A 19,194-nucleotide genomic window follows, 5' to 3' on the forward strand; every position below is an offset into this window, starting at 1 on the left:
ATTTTAGTGCTAATTTGTATAAAATAGTTGGAATTTAATACAGGTGATATTCATAAATAATACATGGTAATCAAGTGCTCCACAAAGTTATTGAGTTAAAAAATAGATTCTCTTACTGTTAAGACAGGTGGAAAAATGGCCGGGCGCAGTGGCTCACGCCTGTAATCCCAGCACTTTGGGAGGCCGAGGCAAGTGGATCACGAGGTCAGGAGATCAAGACCATCCTGGCTAACACGGTGAAACCCCGTCTCTACTAAAAATAGAAAAAATAAACCGGGCGTGGTGGCGGGCGCCTGTAGTCCCAGCTACTCGGGAGGCTGAGGCAGGAGAATGGCGGAAACCCGGGAGGCGGAGCTTGCAGTGAGCCGACATTGCGCCACTGCACTCCAGCCTGGGTGACAGAGCGAGACTCCGTCTCAAAACAAAACAAACAAACAAACAAACAAAAAAACAAAAAGAAGGGTGGAAAAATGTTTAAACTATTAGCAATCCAGATATGTTATAGAGGTTTGTTGGTTTGTTTGTTTTTTATTAGTTGGAGGAGACTGGTGTTTTCATGCATTCTTGAAAGCAATTCACCTTGAGAAAATCTTTTTAAAACACAAGCTGTAGACTACCAGGCTGCATTCCTCAAGCCAGGGAGATATGCTTAGTCCCTAAATGCAGATTCTGGTGCAGTTGGACTGGAAGGGGACCTGAGATTCCGCTTATCTAACAACCTAATAGGGGATGCCAATCTTGCTGAACCCTTGGCCAGTATTTGAGCAGCAATGTTCTAGACACTACTTTTGGTGCAAGGACTTCTTTGCCTGGCTTAGTTACCTGAGGACTGAATGATAAATAACAAAGGTGAGGAGGACTGGTTAGCACCCAAAAGGGAAGGATCAGACATATATATCTCTTCATAACTGGCTAGAGAAAAAAGGAGAGCCACAGTCATTTACATGGTCTGAAAATACTTTTATAGGTGAGGAAGAAGCCAGATTTTGAAAAGCAAGCCACAGAATCACCCTTGGAAGAGGGGTAGGTGAGGCGTGCTCTGGGATAGGAAAGGGAGTCCTGCTTATGAATTTAATGAAGTCAAAAATTCAAATAACTTTTTTTTAAATCCTAAAAGTCAGAGATCTGGAGTAAATTGGACTTTGTTTTACAGATTAAGTTGTTGTGGAATATATCAATATAAGCTATAATCAGTTTAGGTTAGGGGTGGAGAGCTAAATGTTTCCAAATAAGAAGTAAAAGAGAATTAGGAGTTGAAAATTTTTAGACAGTACGGAGAAAATGTTGTAAAGGAAGAAAGAACCAAAAGGTGTTGACAGAAGAATGTGAAACTGGAGAGAGAAGAGACAGGAAACATTTCCATTCATCAGTTTCCTGTTTCTAGCAAGATGCTGAAGTGGTACTCCTACTGGCTCCCCAGAGAGCTGCCCCAGGGAGAAGCCCTAGGAGGTAATTAGCCAAAAAAAAAAAAAAAAAAAAGAAAAAAGAAAAGAAAAAAGAAAAAAAAAGTGTGAAAACTCCTTGTGATAATTGGAGGAGCAGATGCTTTTGAACCTGTAAGAGTTGGGGTGAGGGGAATTAGGGTTTGGTCTGGGGCAGGAAGCCATCAGACTTGTGGACAAAAAATGTGATGGCATGTATGGGGAGGCAGTGCTGTAGGAATACTATTCTTGATTCTTCTTTGCTCTTACCTGTGGCTTCTCCACATTTTTGGAAATTCAGAGCTTGAGTTTTCGGATTAAAAAAAAGTTATTAGCAGAAACTTTGAATTTTTAACTTCATCAAATTCATAGATACACAAAACTGGTAATTAATTAAAGCAGCAAAAACAAATTTTATTCAATAACTAATGTAGTAGGGGAGAGTTGAGCTCAATTCCAATATGTTCAGAGGTGATTTGGGCATTTTCGAGGAGGAATGAGGAAGCGGGAAGCCAGTGGTAGGTAGAGCAGAGTCAGAGAAGTGAAAAATTACAAAAAGTGGCTAAGATGGTGGGTCAATGAAAATGGATTAGGTTGCCAGTGCCTGCTAACTGGCATTTATCGAAGTTAGGCTTCCTAAAGACAGTGAGAGACTGGGACCCTATCCTTTCTAAAAATTACATGATTACATTGTAAAAGTCTCAGGTCTTTGAGAAAGACACTGCAAGGATTGTGGGAAATACATATGCATCTCAAAGGGACAAAGGAAATATTTAGATTTGTAAGCTTTTTTTTCCTTAACAAATACTCTAAGAAACAGAGGTCAAGGACCTATCTCAGGTGTTTGTTGTAACATCAGTAAATTCTTTTGGCATTCTTAAGCTTTTCCAGATGGGAACTCAGGTGGGACTTTGGTCTTCCCAGGAATATGGCCTTAGGCAGCTAGAAGTCATTGATCAAGTCTTTTAGTGCAGGGATTTGGATGGAGTCGTTCCCGGTGACAGTTTTTGCAGTTCTCACTATCCACGGGAGTAAAATCAGCGTCTCTCAGAAGCCCTGTGCTGTTGGAGCAATGAGAAAATCATTAAGCTTCTGGTATTCACTTTTCCATACCCCTTCTTCAAACACCCAAGCTTGAACTTTACAATCTACAGAGTGTCTCCTCCTACCACTACCTCTCCCTGAGTGGGTGGAGGGGATGCAAACTGAAGCCAAGACCTCAGGGAACAAGGAGTGACTGGCCTTGGCTGCAGTTTGGAGATGCCCGCTGCCATTTGCCTTAGGGCTTAACCATTCCTCACCACTAAACTCCATGGGGCTAAATAAATTGGGTGATGGCCCTCTCCTAATGCATTGCCTAACGGGGTAGTTGGTACCCTGGAGAGGAGAGGGGGCTAGGGTAGATTCCCAAACCAAAATAACAAGACATTCTGAGAAGCACAGCTATTTCTAAAGGAAAACATATCCTGGATTACAGCTTCCAGTAGAAGCAAAAAGCATTAGAGAATAAATACAGCAGGACTTTTAAATTATTCTAAAAATATTGTGTATAAAAAAAAAGATGTTTGAAACAGAGGAGATGCGATGAAGAGCTGAATATCAAACAGAAATAAATTGATGAATTTGAAGACTTTAGATTGAAAGGGCCCAGAAAGTGCCAAAGAGGAGAATCTTAAAAAATAAAAAAAAAAAAGACACCTGAATATATTATAGTGAAATTTAAGAATACAAAGACATAGACAAAATTCAAAACCAGAAAACAAAACAGCAGATGATATACAGAGGAAGAAGACTCAGATTGACGTCACATATTTCAATAACAGTGGTTACAGATGAACATTTTCTTTTTTTTTTTTTTTTTTTTTTTTTTTTTTGAGACGGAGTCTTGCTCTGTCACCCAGGCTGGAGTGCACTGGCACAATCTCGGCTCACTGCAAGCTCTGCCTCCCGGGTTCATGCCATTCTCCTGCCTCAGCCTCCCCAGTAGCTGGGACTACAGGCGCATGCCACCACGCCCGGCTAATTTTTTGCGTTTTTTAGTAGAGACTGGGTTTCACCATGTTAGCCAGGATGGTCTCGATCTCCTGACCTCATGATCCACCTGCCTCGGCCTCCGAAAGTGCTGGGATTACAGGCGTGAGCCACTGCGCCTGGCCCAGATGGACATTTTCAAAGGACTGAAGGAAAATTACCTTTGAATATAGTATTTTACATCCAGCAAAATGTCATTCAAATGTGAGGCCATGATAAAAATATTCTGAGGCATAAAATATTTTATTTTATTTTTTTATTTTATTTTATTTTATTTTTTTGAGACGGAGTCTCGGTCTGTCGCCCAGGCTGGAGTGCAGTGGCCGGATCTCAGCTCACTGCAAGCTCCGCCTCCCGGGTTCACGCCATTCTCCTGCCTCAGCCTCCGGAGTAGCTGGGACTACAGGCGCCCGCCACCTCGCCCGGCTAGTTTTTTGTATTTTTTTAGTAGAGACGGGGTTTCACTGGGTTAGCCAGGATGGTCTCGATCTCCTGACCTCGTGATCCGCCGGTTTCGGCCTCCCAAAGTGCTGGGATTACAGGCTTGAGCCACCGCGCCCGGCCGGCATAAAACATTTTAAAAGTTTGCTCCACAAAGACACATTTAAAAACGCTTTTGGATAAGTATTTAAAAGAAAAAGAAAGACAAATCTGGAGATGTTCCAATTGATGAATGAAGTAAAGGTGATCAGATAAATACCTTACCATTGGTCACTGTGGTTTTAAAACTAATAAAGACAAGAAAAGAGAAGAGAAAATACGTCAATAACAACCAAGAGTTTAAAGTCTACTTTAGTGATTCTCAAACTTTTTTGTTTGTTTGTTTGTTTGTTTGTTTTGAGACGGAGTCTCGCTCTGTCACCCAGGCTGGAGTGCGGTGGCCGGATCTCTGCTCACTGCAAGCTCCGCCTCCCGCGTTTACGCCATTCTCCTGGCTCAGCCTCCCGAGTAGCTGGGACTACAGGCGCTCGCCACCTCGCCGGGCTAGTTTTTTGTACTTTTTTTAGTAGAGACGGGGTTTCACCGTGTTAGCCAGGATGGTCCCGATCTCCTGACCTCGTGATCCGCCCGTCTCGGCCTCCCAAAGTGCTGGGATTACAGGCTTGAGCCACCGCGCCCAGCCCTCAAACTTTTCTGTACATATGAACACCTGGCGTGCTTGTTTACATGAGAATTCTGATTCAGTAGGTCTGAAATGGGGCCCAACGTTCTGCAATTCTAATCAATAAGTTCTCAGTTGTTGTTGATGTTGCTAGTCCTTGGACCACATTTTAAGAAAAAACCAAAGTATTGTTTTGATCAACATGATAGGGGCTGGAAGGAAGAGGAGACAAGGGATGAGAGAGTCCTTGCTTTATTCAGGGTAAGACATAGCTTCAATTAAAAGATAAGTAAGACAGGAATAAAAATAAATGTAGAAAAAGAGGGACATATTGAAATAAGAAATTAAGATGGCAGTAACAATAACAAAGATATCAATAATTACAATAAATATGAATAAAGGAAATCTACTGGTTTAAAGGCACAAATGTATAAATTAGAGTAAAAGCCCAAATCCAGATGTAAATGGCTTCTGTGAGAAACACTTTAAGAATTTGGTTATGCAAAAGTTTGAAGTAAGGCTGGGCGTGGTGGTTCACGCCTGTAATGCCAGCACTTTGGGAGGCCAAGGTGGGTGGATCACATGAGATCAGGAGTTCGAGACCAGCCTGGCCAACATGGCAGAACCCTGTCTCTACTAAAAATACAAAATTAACCCAGTGCAGTGGCACGCACCTGTAATCCCAGCTACTTGGAAGGCCGAGGCAGGAGAATCCCTTGAACCCGGGAGGCAGAGGTTGCGCTGAGCTGAGATCATGCCACTCAGATGTTGCTCCAGCCTGGGCAACAGAGCAAGACTCCATCTTAAAAAAAAAAGAAGTTTGAAGTGAAAGTATAGTAAAAACAAGACCTATCAGGAGTACAACAATCAAAATAATGTTGATAACTATGTCATATTAAATTAAATACACTTGAAGACAAAAAATATTTGGGATGGAGAGAGTCATGACATAACAAAAAGATTGAATTTATCAAGGAAGTATAGCAATTTTAAACAAGTAGACACCAATAAAATAGCCTCAAAATATATGCAGCAAAAAATTGTTATTACTATAATGATAAATCTGCTATCATAGTGGGAAATTTCAACACATCTCTGTTGATTATTTACAGGTTACACAATGAACAAATCAGCAAAGATACAGAAGAAAAATAAGTAAAACAGGCCAGGCGCAGTGGCTCACTCCTGTAATCCCAGCACTTTGGGTGGCCGAGGGGGGCGGATCACAAGGTCCGGAGTTTGAAATCAGCCTGGCCAATATGATGAAACCCTGTCTATACTAAAAATACAAAAATTAGTCGGGTGTGGTGGCGTGCACCTGTAGTACCACCTACTTGGGAGGCTGAGGCAGAAGAATCGCTTGAACCCAGAAGGCAGAGGTTGCAGTGAGCTGAGATTGCGCCACTGCACTCCAGCCTGGGTGACAGAGTGAGACTCCGTCTCGAAAAAACAACAACAAAAAAAGTAAACACATTTAACAAGCAACACAATTAACAAGCTTGATTGTTAATTGGGGGAGGGGAATATGATTGTGCATGCATTAGGAAATATACAGTTGTCTCATGCACATGTGAGACATTTTAGAAAAGTTGATCATATATAATCTATTAAAGAAATCCTCAAAAATTTCAGATCTTACAATATCTAACCATAATACAATTATGGTAGAAGATAATTTTAAGAATAAAAATATCCCTGATCATATGGAAATTTAAAACACACACACATACACGCACATACACAACACTACATAACTCTTAGGTTAAAGAAAAGCATCATAGTGAAATTTAACAATGACAAACACAGAATTATAGAGAAACACTAGATATTAGGAACTATGAGATATGGCAAAAATGCTTTAAGGAAGATTTACAGCCACAAACCTCATATTAAAAAAGAAGAAATTCTTAAAATTAATGATTTAAGTATCCATCTGAAGATGATAGAGTATGATTGACAGAAAAAATCAAAGAAAGTAGAAGTCAACAAATATCAAAAGCATAGCAGAAATAAAAATATGAGACAAAAATATAATTGGAAAGTCAACAAAATGTATGATGATTAGTATGCAGGATATAATTGCAGACAAAGAAAATACTGATATGTGCCACCTGAGGGTGAGCCTTGGAGTTCATAAATTTGTCGGGTCAATTTCCTCAGTTCTTCCTCCCTGAAATCTGGTACGTTTCAATTCTCCGCCTTCACCCTTTTTGGTTCCCTAGTCAGAAACTTGGGGCTCTAATTGCCCCGATACTGGCAGGCTCTGTTGTGGACTGCTGTGATGAGATTCATGTTCTGGCTCAAGTGGAGGAAGACGGGCAATAAAAATAAACAAAACAAAATACAACAATCAACCAGGAAAAACAAAGAGAGTTTGTCCTACCCTCTTGAAACTGCAAGCTGTATAGATCAGAGAAGACTCCTCCCTCAGAGTTTTCATTCTTACTGGTTCCAGTAACTGCAGCTGCCATCTCCATCACCATCACAAGATTGCCTGGGAACTGAGGCACAAGAGAATGGAGAAATAAAAAGAAAGGTGGGAGAGAGTTCTCCACTGTCTCTGAGCATTAGGAGTTTCTTTTCCCAGTCCTTGAGCCGGGAGAAGATGGTCTCTCCTGGAACTTTCTCTTTCTGTGCCACAGAGCTCATTTCCAACTTACTGCTTGTTTTGACTTTAGATTGGGAGATATCAAAGGGAAAATAAAAAGGTCAACTCAGTACACATTCACAAAATTCACTTCAAATTCTGGTGTTCGGTCCTGATCTACCTACTACCATTTACTTTTCAGAGTTTTCAGATAGTTGCTCCATACATTCTGTGCAGGTTTTAAAGTCGTGTTCAATAGGAAAAGAAAGAATAAAGTGTACTTACTGCATTTTATCCAGAATTGGAGCCGATACTATTTTGTGAAGTTAAAACAATTGAAATGTAAAATATGTATATTCTTTAGGGATATCTATAGATGCAGCAAAGTTATATGAAAAAGAAGTCAAACAAAAAAATGCACGTGAAATTCAGGATAATAGTTTCTTTAGATGAAGGGAGGCAGATGTATAGGTTGGCAAGGGTACCATTCCATTTGTTTGATATAGATCATTATTAAGATACTTGCTTTTGTTTTGGGTGGTGCTTTCTCAAGCATTCGTAACCCCATGAAAACTAAATAAATAAATACATAAATAAAACTAGGCTGCACATAGACCAATGGAAAAGACTATTAACCAAGAATAGTGATCAGTACAATTTTGTACACCTGAATACAAAATAATAAATCAATAGAGGAAAAAATAAAAGAAGAAAAATGTTTTCTTCTTGCCTTTGAGAGGTTAAAAGCGAGAGGTTATAAATCAGGGTCATCTAAGCTCTGTTGTACCAACAAATGAACCTGAAATCTCTGTGCTTAGTATAATGAATGTTTGTTTCCTAATCACACAAAGCCCAAGTCTGATGCTACTGGCTACATAACTCTCCTTTTAGCAATGACTTAGGAATTAGAGTCCTTCTATCACACGACTCCATCATCTTGAAGCCCTTTCCTTCAAGCCATACATAAGAAGAAAATAAGCATGAGAATAAAGAGAGGGGAGATCTCTCTGGAGATTTTAGGAATCAGGTCCAGAAGACGTGTGTAACTCATCTGTCCACAATCCACTGTGGACCCACCTAGATGTAAAAGGACCAGGCAACATAGTGTTTTGAGTGCTTAAGAAGGAAATTTTTATGCTTGGGCATGGTGGCTCATGCCTGTAATCCCAGCACTTTGGGAGGCCAAGGCAGGCAGATCACGAGGTCAAGAGATCGAGACCATCCTGGCCAACATGGTGAAACCCACTCTTTACTAAAAATACAAAAATTAGCTGGGCGTGGTGGCACGCACCTGTAATCCCAGCTACTGGAAGGCTGAGGCAGGAGAATCACTTGAACCCGGGAGGCGGAGGTTGCAGTGAGCTGAGATTGCACCACTGCACTCCAGCCTGGCGACAGAGCAAGACTTTGTCTCAAAAAAAAAAAAGGAAATTTTAAAAGTTTGGTGAACACATAGTATTGTCTCTGTCACAAGAGATTTTTACCATAATGATATTCAATAGTCAATGTTTAAGTTACTGCCTCTATTCTGCTATGCTATAATCTCCCTTTTGTACATAGTATCTGCTATACAATAATCACATTCTAGTATAATATTCCTCAAATATTTGATAAATACACACACACAAATTGAATATAGGTATCTAATTATTAAACATCCATGATATCTCGCTGGTCTCCTGTATGATTTACTAAAAGAGTTGTTTTCCTCAATGTAAACATTAGTTCAGAAAGCCATACTGGTATTTACATAACATTAACACATGCCTTCATCATACTATTCTTAGGTGTTTTAAAAGTTGAAATATTAACATTTTTGCCCTGAAAGCCATAATTTCATCACCTTTCTCTCATTCAACAGAAACATAGCAATTCACTTAGATCTCCTATAGGAAAAAGATAAACAGCAAAGAGATACCCCAAATGAAAACTAACAGACTGCTGGAAAAAATAGTGCACTAGAAATTTTGCTGAACTGCTACTGACTCTTTAGTTTACAGCTTGATGTACTAGCAATATCAAGACAAAAAGGCAACATACAAGCCAAAGACAAAATTGATGATTTTTGCTAAATGTAACATAGAGAAAATAATCAAATGTTAAGAGTGGCAGATAAGGGTAGAAATTAAGAGAAGGTACAATTTCCAGGTTTGCCACTGTGAGACATTGAACAAGCCTTGATTTTCTCATCTGTAAATTGGCCATAACAATGGTACTGATTTATTTTGAAGATTAAATTAATTAGCAGGTATAAGATGCCTCCAGTGGTGCCTGACATGTAATAAGTACTGAATAAATGCTAGCTATTATCATTTCACAAAAGAAATTTAACAAAGCTTTGATTGACACTAAAAAGTCAAAGACATGATTATCTTCATTATCCAGTTTCTTTTCTATGTTAAATTATACTAAATTAATTACAATTCCAAAAGAAAACCCCATTTATTTCCTGAAAACATTTTTAAAAATAAACATATCCTGCCTTTTCATATCCATTTCACAGGAAGACCTTTGTATTCAAATACGATACAATATTTAACTTTCACAAACATCTGCCTACACTTCAGTTTTTATTATTTTTAATAACCTATAATTAATGTAGGAGTTAGATGTTTTTCTTCTGATATTAAAACAAACCTCTATTTTTTTTTTTTTTGAGACAGAAATTGCTCTGTCACCCAGGCTGTAGTGCAATGGCACTGTCTCGGCTCACTGCAACCTCCACCTCCCGGGTTCAAGTGATTCTTGTGCCTCAGCCTTCTGAGTAGCTGGGAATACGGGTGTGTGCCACCACACCTGGATAATTTTTGTATTTTTAGTAGAGACAGGGTTTCACTATGTTGGCTAAGCTAGTCTCGAACTCCTGACCTTGTGATCCACCCACCTTGGCCTCCCAAAGTGCTGGGATTACAGACATGAGCCACCGCACCCAGTCTAAAACAACCTTCTTTTCGGTAAAACTTTGTTATTAAAATATGAAACATATGCACAAGTATACACATTATAAGCATACAGGTCAGTGAATTTTCACAGTATGAATATGCCCAAGTAATGAACACCAGGATCGGAAAAACCCAGAACATTATAGCATCCCTGAAACTCTTTTTATGCTTCCTTCTAGTCATTACTTCCACCAAAGATAACTCCTATCCTTATGTGTTAAAGTGTAGATTTGATTAGTTTTGTCCTTTCCATAAATGCAGTCTTACAGTATGTATTCTTTTGTGTCTGGTTTATTTTGTTCAACATTATGTTTGTGAGATTCAATAATATTGTTGTGGACAACTGTAGATTGTTACTTCTTATTCCTTTATGGTAGCCGACAGTCTAGATATAACACAATTTATTCATCCATTTTACTCCTGATGAGCATTTGGGTAGTTTCCAGTTTGCAAAAAACTTTTTTGGAATAAAACTGCTCTGAACTTTCTAATATGTGTTTTTGGTGAACATATGTCTGAATTTGTGTTGAGTATATACCTAAGAATGGGATTGCTGACATCATAGGTTATGCATATGTTTAGATTTAATAGGCACTGCTGAAAAATCCTCCAAGGTTGTTGAAGCAATTTTATCTTTCACTATGAGTAGACGTGAGTTCCAGTTGCTTCAACTCTTCACCCACATTTTCCGTTGCCCATGATTTCATTTTAAACATTTTGGGGAATGTGTCATGATGTTGCACTATGCTTTAAATTTATATCACCCTTATGTCTAATTAAGTCAGTTACCTTTTGATGCATTCATTTGCCATTTGATTATCCTCCTTTGTAATGTGAGTGAAACAGACTTCTTCAATTGGCAAATATATGTTTCAGTATTTTGTTCATTATTATTATACCTAGCTGGTTAGACGAAGCAGATTCATGTACTTGGTTTGTACTGAACAAAGTTAGACTGGTCCTCAGATGAACTGTCAGTAATACCCAGGAGTTGTAGTCAGACAAGGTTATTCTAACCCCAAACACTACCAGCTTATTTAAAAAAAAAAAAAGAAGAAAGAAAAAAAGAAAAGCTATCTTGAATGTCTAGTTCCCTTCAACTCTGTAGCCAGTATAACAAAAATAAAAACAAAACACAAAACAAAAATAAAATGTCCATGACTCCTTACACCACTATAATATTCTCTGATCAGAAAAGAAAAGAAACAAAAACAAATTTTAAAAGCTAAAATGAAACGAAGCACTCCTACTCCTCTCTCAAACACATACTACGTCCTAGGTACTCTGCGGAGTATGCATACTACAGCATCCCCAGGAGGAGGTGATCCCATTAACTTCATTTATTTACAGGAGGACATTGAGACTCAGAAAAGGTGAGGAATTTTCTGAAGGCTGTACGGTGATAGGATTCAAACCAGATCATATTATATCAGATATCTCCATTATGTCCTCAACTTATCTTTTCAAATAAAAGGCTGACAGGCGATATGGCTGAGTCATGCCAAAAAAGAACTCCTAAAACTTCCTAGCTATGTAAGCTTGAATAACTATGTCACTTTCCTGGGTGAGACTCAATTTACTCTGTCTAAAATAAAGAGATTATTCAAGGTTGTCTTGAGAGCCCCCTTCAAAAACTGATTCTGTGATTTTAAACACTTTTGAGTTCTACTACCAGAACCAATGTTATTCCCTTCTAGGTACAAGAAAATTGGCCTACTTAGATGTTGCTCTTTATTACTGGTCTTCACTCTTTTGTGATTTTTATCTTGCTTTATCGATAAACCTCAAGGTCACCGAAATAACACCTTCCCTGTTCAGTCTTCCCTGATTCTTTTAGGCTGAATTCAGATCTCTCCTAGAGTACTTACCACAGCATGTATTACATGTGCCGTTTGTGGGTCACTCTATTGCTAGACATGAGCTCCTTAAAGACAAGGACTGTGCATTACACATCCCTAGAGCCTCAACACCCTGCACTGTCTGTCACATAGTATGTAATTAATAAATGATAGACAAATGAATAGGTGAACAAATATTACTATCTCCATACACATACGTTGAATATTTGAAAGCCAGAGTTGGGACCTCTATGATTATTTCTAGTTACCCTCTATCTTTCATTCCCAGAAACCAAGCAAGGGTGTGACTATAAGCACAGTTCCAGCCTCGGCTCTCCACAGGAGGGAGAGCTTGGGGTATAAATTGCACCACAGAGTTTTTTCAAACTATAGTAAAAAGAGCCAGGGTTTCATACTTCCACATCAGTCAGTTCTTGGGTAAGGTGGAAGAGGGTTTCAAATTCCAGGTACTTCCTGTTCTCATCACAGGCAAGACACACAGTGGTAGTAGCCCAAGAGCAGTTGTTAAAGAGGGTATGGGTGCTGGCCTTTAGAAGCAAAGTACAGAGAAGAGGGTGATGGCTGTGAGTACACAGAGCTAGTCTGGGTTGAACTTTCACAGCCCCTGCCTTACCTTCTTTTCCCATTCTATTTTCCTCTGAAAAATATTATTAATCTAGGTAATTTGAGTGATACTGAAATTTCATTCCATATTTTATACTTGGAAACATTAGCTCACACTGTTCTCTTTCTTCATCAAACCTATTTTATACGCCGTAATTACCATGAAATGCCCTGAATCATTTCAGAGGAAGTGATCTTCCATATATTTACATCAATACCATTTCATTTATTTTCCCAGACCCAGAAGAGTATGAATTCTGCCCTACCACCCCCAAAGCATTCAATGCAGGAAATATTATTATTTTACCTGCTTCAACCACAATATCTGAAGCTATTTTTTTGTGTGTGTGTGCATTCAATTTGAAGTAGAAGATATGCCACAGGTCCTGTGTCCTGGATATCATGAAGTCTGATATAAATACATATAAAAAGTGCAAGTGGTCTATTTCAGCAGAACTCTATGCAGAGATCAGAAATTCACCAGGAAATAGGGCTTTGTAACTCCCAAGTTCTGGTTAGATTTTAATAAAATGTAAGCTTTAGGAGAGCAGGAAACTTAACTAGATATATCCATAATGATACCCTCAGTACTTTGAACCATGCCTGGCACATAGTGGGTTTCCAGGGCACATTTCCTGAATCAATTACAATTTTAATATTTCACCCACCTGAAATATTGTTCTGCGGTTTTATTTAAACTGGCTGTCAGCATGGAATGACTTCTGCATTCTCTCCTGGAAGTGGGTGAATTTCCATGGTGAGCAATTCCTCTATATACAGTTTGCAAATCATTTTGGGAACCTTCCAAATGAAAGGCACTGTATAAATATACCCTCCCACCAGCAGCCAGCCGGCTTTCCACCGGGGATGCATTTGCATCGCTTATGTACATAGTGTTTCATTTGGGGCATTGCTTTTATTTTTATGACCATAAAAGAAATATTCACAGTATGAACAATAATGTAAACTGCATTCAAGAAGATATATATTTGTATATTTTTATGATTCAAAACTTAGAAATCTGAAGGAAAAGCAGGCATGGCATTTTTCTTTCCTGTTGCTGTTTGCTTTTTCATAGCATTCTTTATTATTCCTGAACTTTATGGTGGAATTTTGCTGAAATGCTCAAGTCTTTGTCTGTACCTTGTTTGAGAATATGTGGTGGTGGGTTCAAATGAATATTGCTGGCAAAAGGCCTGAAAATGAAGAGTACTTGATGTTGCATTTATTCAAGGCTATAATAATAGTTTGCTTTAGCGCAGCTTTTTGTGGATGGAGGCTTCTTTAAGGAGAGAAAGAGAAAAGGAAGCAACCTCAGGTATAAAATACCTTCTAAGTAACTTAGCATGATAATGGAAACTTTCACAGATGGAAGAGACTTTGAAGAGATGGTATTTTAGCTTTCATAACAAAAGGGGGGCTGATTTCATAGAGCGTTGTGGAGAGCTAGACTTTGAATTCATATCATATGGGAAATGTTTAGTGAACTTTCAAATACACTGCCAACAGTATTCAATCAAAACCTCTGTAAATTATGTATTTATCTACATAGAATCATCTGCACACAAAAATGAACTGAATTATAACTTCTTAATTTATACATTTCCATAATTAAATTTAAACTGAATAAAATAACCCAATTCAGACATATTTCCTAACCTTAAGGATATTCTAGCCTTAAGGATTCTATTAAAAAGAAAAGCAACTCTGAATATTCAGAGTAATTTTATATAAAAAGTATCTAAAAAGGTAGATTAAATAAAACTCTTGTTCACTTCACTGAGTAGCTGGCAGCTGAGTAGGCTCTCTTTCTCTCCTTAAAGAAGCCTCCATCCACAAACAGCTGTGCTAAAGCAAACTATTATTATAGCCTTCAATGACATGAAATGTGGAGAATTAAATTTCAACTACCAATAGTTAAAGACAATCAGTAAGATCTTGAATTCATTTCAGGTGTTGATCATTCTCTTTCGTAAATACCAAATTTGATATTTTCTCACGTTTTACTACTAAAACAATGAAAGTGATTTTTGAAACCTTAGCTATAGGATAGCAATATTAGGAAATAGCTCACTCAGGTTATTTTGGGGTTTATAAAGTAGGGTTATATTCTTCATCTCCCAAGTCAGAATATTTCTGTAGCTAACCTTTAATTTCATACTCCCATTAATACCAACCTTGTTTCATTAAAATGAATCTGATGTACAATATCTTGACATTCTTCTTTATTAATAGAAAATAAAACAGCAGTTTCTTCAACTGAGAAAAGCTAGAAGAATGGAATTGATCTGCAGCCAGTTTTTACTACAAACCCCATAATGCTTTGCATTATAGCCTACAATCCCCATACTGCAGTGCCAAACCTACAGTTAACCATCATATTACTGGAAAGAAAAATAACAGAATATTTGAGAACTATGTAGCATGCAAGGATTCTATTTGAGTAGTAAATTATCAATTTGTTTCCAGTATTTTGTGATTTGCTTGCCTTTTCCTTTAGTAAAAAAGGCATATTTATGGATATGCACTCTATTTCCTCATCCTCAATATAACGTCGCATATTCTCAAATGATATGTCAAGGTATATACTTTCCATGTCAAAGACTCTTTTTAAAAAATATCCATCATTGAGTTGTGTAGTTTTCCACCCTCCTTTGGAGGGAGGTCAGCTTTATTCCTATTTTAAAATAAAAATCACAATACATTGTTTAATGCTCTAAACATCTGCAAATGAGAATTCAGTGAAGTAATTAAAATTCTTAATTAGATGCACCTTGCAGCTGCCGTTACTCTTAATTGGCAAGAATGCAGCTACATTTTGTTCTGACACATATCTTCAGAAGAGTTAGAGAGAGAACTGAAGGGAGGCAAGAGGAAAATGTTCCCACACAGTTCAAGATAGTTCGCACAAAGAGGATCCCATGGCAACAAACAGCGAGGCCCACAGTTGGCTCTGTAGGATCCAGGAATAGACAATGCTTCACCTCAGATTCAGACAAACACTTCCTTTCCTGGGTCTGATCATTTCATTTCATTTGAAATGAAAGCACTTTAAATCATCTCTTGAAATAAGATTGAAGTGGTCTAATGTTCACCTGTGTCCTCGAGATGCTTTTTCAAAGCTTCTAGATGCTCTCTGCAGCCCATGTCAAGGTAATAATCATAACTCCTTCTCTGTGTAGAATAAGAAACTGACTTGCAGAACATTTCAAAGAGAGGACGTGATTTTTGTACCATATGGAGCTGGACAGCACGTTGGCAACTGGTTAATTTCAACCTGTCATTTTATAGACAAGGAAACTGAGGCCAAGAGAAATTAAAGTGATTCCCTTGGGTAATTATGGCTACTTAGGAGTAGAATTTAGACTCAAATCTAGGATTTGAGGCTACATTCAAGACGTTTATTTTTAAATTTTGCTTGAAGCAATTACACTTACACTTGTAAATTGTGCCCCCCTCCCCGTCTGCTTGAGGTCTAGTTACTCACATTTAAATGGCCAACTGAAGGACTGTGATGGAAGGTATAGAAAATACAGATCACTCACGATGAAAGGAGGGGAATATATTTCCTCTTCACCTCTAATATTCAGTTCAGGCTGAATTATAGCATGTGGGGAAGAAGCAGGGGGAGAAAAACACTGGCACAGAAGATGTGAACATGGGTGAGTTAGCTTCAAAGAAACCTTGTGAGACTTGCCTACCAACTTTAACCACATTTTCCCTCTGCTGAGGTTGGAAATTTCAGTGTACTGCTCCTTCTTTCGAAATACAGATTTATCTCCCTGTCTAGTCTCCCTGCCTGCTGTTATTCTCACCTGCGCGCTTAGTTTAGTTTGTATTCGTTTAGCTCACATTTTACCTAATTTTTAAAGTGTTTTCTTTATCTTGATGTGTGTTTTACTCCCCAAATTAAAGCAGTTCTGAAGGGCCAAGGCTACTTTACCTATTTATTGTTCTATTTTTGGTTTATCCTGTTAAGCCTGCCATTACAAAAGCTTGTGAGATACATTACAAAATGGGTTAAGGTTTTCAAGTACATGGGCTCCAGGTGTTGAATGGGAAAGGTTGCGGGGTGGAGAGAGGGAAAGGAGTAACTAGAAAAGAGGCTCTCTGCCTTTTAATCATCCAGCCTACTCAGCTGCCGGAAACTAACGCTGTTGCTGCAGTGTAAACATTAACATTTTTTCAGGGTCTTGCTACTCCAAGTGTGGTCCACAGCCCAGCAACATTATTATGGGCCACGGGCGAGCTTATTAGAAACGCAGGGTCTCAGGCCTCACTCCAGATGTACCGAATCAGAATCTGCATTTTAACAAGACACCCAGGTGATGGTGTGTACATCAAAGTTTGAGAAGCACGGAATCGCATGTGAGTGTTATACTATCCTAATGTAAATAGTCAAGGACCTTAAATTGAGCAAATAACCTAATGTATTTACCCGTACCTGCTTTGACCCTCTTTCTTCATCACAAATTCAACTCGGAAACCAGCAGCGAACTCTTTTGTAGGGAACTCAATTACGCGGTGGATGGAGGAGGATCCTCTTCAATATCCTCCTCTCCGCTCTTCCTCCCACTCCCCACCCCCCACCCCGCACTCCCGGAGAGCCTTCCACAGGCACCCTTCTCCCTGCGCCCCACTGACTTAGGGAAGATTTTGCTCCTCCTCCAAACTGAAAGCGCGGCTGCGAGGAGGGTTACTGCTTGAAGGACTCGCAGTTTGCATGTCAATACAGACATAAGCACTTTTGCAAAACTGCCCTTTAGAAACAATTATCATCTTAGCACCTGAGGTTTGTTTGGAGCAGCCCCCGCACCCCTTCCCTCTTGTAATCCATCTTAAAGTGATACGGAGAATGGGGGCGTTGGGGAGACAGTGATGGGGGTGGGAGGGTCGCGTGCAATAATAAATCTGCTTCAAAGAGAAGAGATGAAAAGGAGGTTATCAAGAGCGCGTCGGCTTAGGCATCACTCTCTGTATCTTTCTGCTTCCTAGAGAAATGGAACCATAATTCTAAGGTGGCTAAGGCAAGACTGTATAAGCATCCAAATTTGCCAGTCCACTTTTGCCTGGAAGGACGGACTTCCGTTATTTGAGGCCTCCCCGGGTCCTTTCCAAAAGATTCCCAGGCTACCCTCCTTCCACTTCGGTCTTCTGAGAACTAAAACTCGCAAAGCGGTGGCTGTCTGTGGATTGGCTAGTACTAAAATATCCATTGGGTGGCAGTAATACTATCCTCTTTATGACTTGCAGCAAACCAGAGAATGCATTCAATCAAATGAACCGATCTTGTAGAAACACTGGAATCATTTATGCATTGCAGTTTCTCTTTCTTGTTTTCGCTCCTTCTTCCCTGGGATATTTTGAGTGGATTGTGGCTATTAATCGAGATCCCGTGCTATTCGTGTTTTGCTTGTCGTTTTCGCTCAGGATTAGCATCATTCAAGGCAAACGCAAAGCTGCTTTTCCCACCACCCCCCCCACTCTTTTTTGAAAAATCATTTTTGGGGGCTGCTGAAGAGAGCTAGGACCCAGGAGACACCTTCCCAAACAGCAGGGGTTGTGTGCTTTCACATAGCAGTACTGTACAAGGAAAACCCCGTCGGATCTGTTATTGCGGGATACTTGTGAAATATACATAGGATTCTTTCTTATGGCTGCATCCCGGATCTGGAAATTTTACTTGGGGACCAGGAGGATTTGAAAGGCTGCATGTATTCAGAAGATTTGCAAGCAACACTCCAATTCTTGTCATAGAGCTCACAGACTTCTCACTTATCGGCTTTTTTCCTTCCTTATTTTTAAAGAATTATTCTTATTTTCCCCCCTCTTTTTCTGCTCTCTCCTCTCTCAGTCTCTCCTTTTCTATCTGCCTCTTCATTTTTCTCCTAGTCTGTTTTTTTTTCCTGCTCTGCACCTGGATTGTATCTTCAGCAAACAATCGGGCACTTTGAGAACTAACTGGAGACAGTCTTGTAGGGAAGATCTGTATGGAATTATCTGCTTTTATGGTGAACTTGGCATTTGTGAATGGGAATCTTGTTCACAATATTAATTGCTAGCAAAAACAAGAAAAAGAACACAGGAGTAAAACGTGGATTTTTCTGAATACGCATTGTGATGACCAGCAATTACCTTACCGACTAATATCCAGAGGAGAATAATTTGGAAGACTGTTGTGGGTAAGGTCATTTTATATATGCAAACCCGTCAGTGGCATGAGCAAACTTGGGCATTTGTAATGGGAATGGGTGACTTGAATGATTGCTGCATCGCATTGATGGCTGTGATGTGGCCGTTATTGGCACTGAATGGAATAACTGCAGTTGGGTGTGTTGATGTATGTGTGTGTGCGTGCGTGTGTGTGTGTGTATGTATGTGTGCCCATATTCTGAGTGCAATTGAAAATCAAAGTATCACTCTCTCCCCCAATTATTTTGATATGGAAGAGTGTCTTGAATTAATTCTGGGAAGACACTCTTTGTTTGGATGCAATATTTGTAGCCCCTACATTCTGGAAGGGGTAGCGGCACTAAAAGAAACACTTAGTGAAGAACCCCATTTAAAATGAAACGAGCTACTCTCTGTGCATTAAAAGAAATATGTTTTCAACTCAGTGCAGCATTCTGCTGCATTTCACAGCCGCAAT

General features: G+C 39.2%; 1 protein-coding gene across 1 annotated transcript in view; it reads left to right on the forward strand.

Moving 5' to 3' along the window:
* Positions 1-17,782: 17,782 nt before the first annotated feature.
* IL1RAPL1 (interleukin 1 receptor accessory protein like 1) overlaps positions 17,783-19,194 on the forward strand; it is a 1,385,688-nt gene continuing 1,384,276 nt past the window's right edge. The window contains exon 1 of the mRNA XM_050776674.1: positions 17,783-18,727. The gene's annotated coding sequence lies outside the window, so the exon portion shown is untranslated. The remainder of the gene's footprint in view (positions 18,728-19,194) is intronic.

The sequence above is a fragment of the Macaca thibetana genome, chromosome X, assembly GCF_024542745.1.
Source record: "Macaca thibetana thibetana isolate TM-01 chromosome X, ASM2454274v1, whole genome shotgun sequence".
Classification (NCBI taxonomy): Eukaryota; Metazoa; Chordata; class Mammalia; order Primates; family Cercopithecidae; genus Macaca; species Macaca thibetana.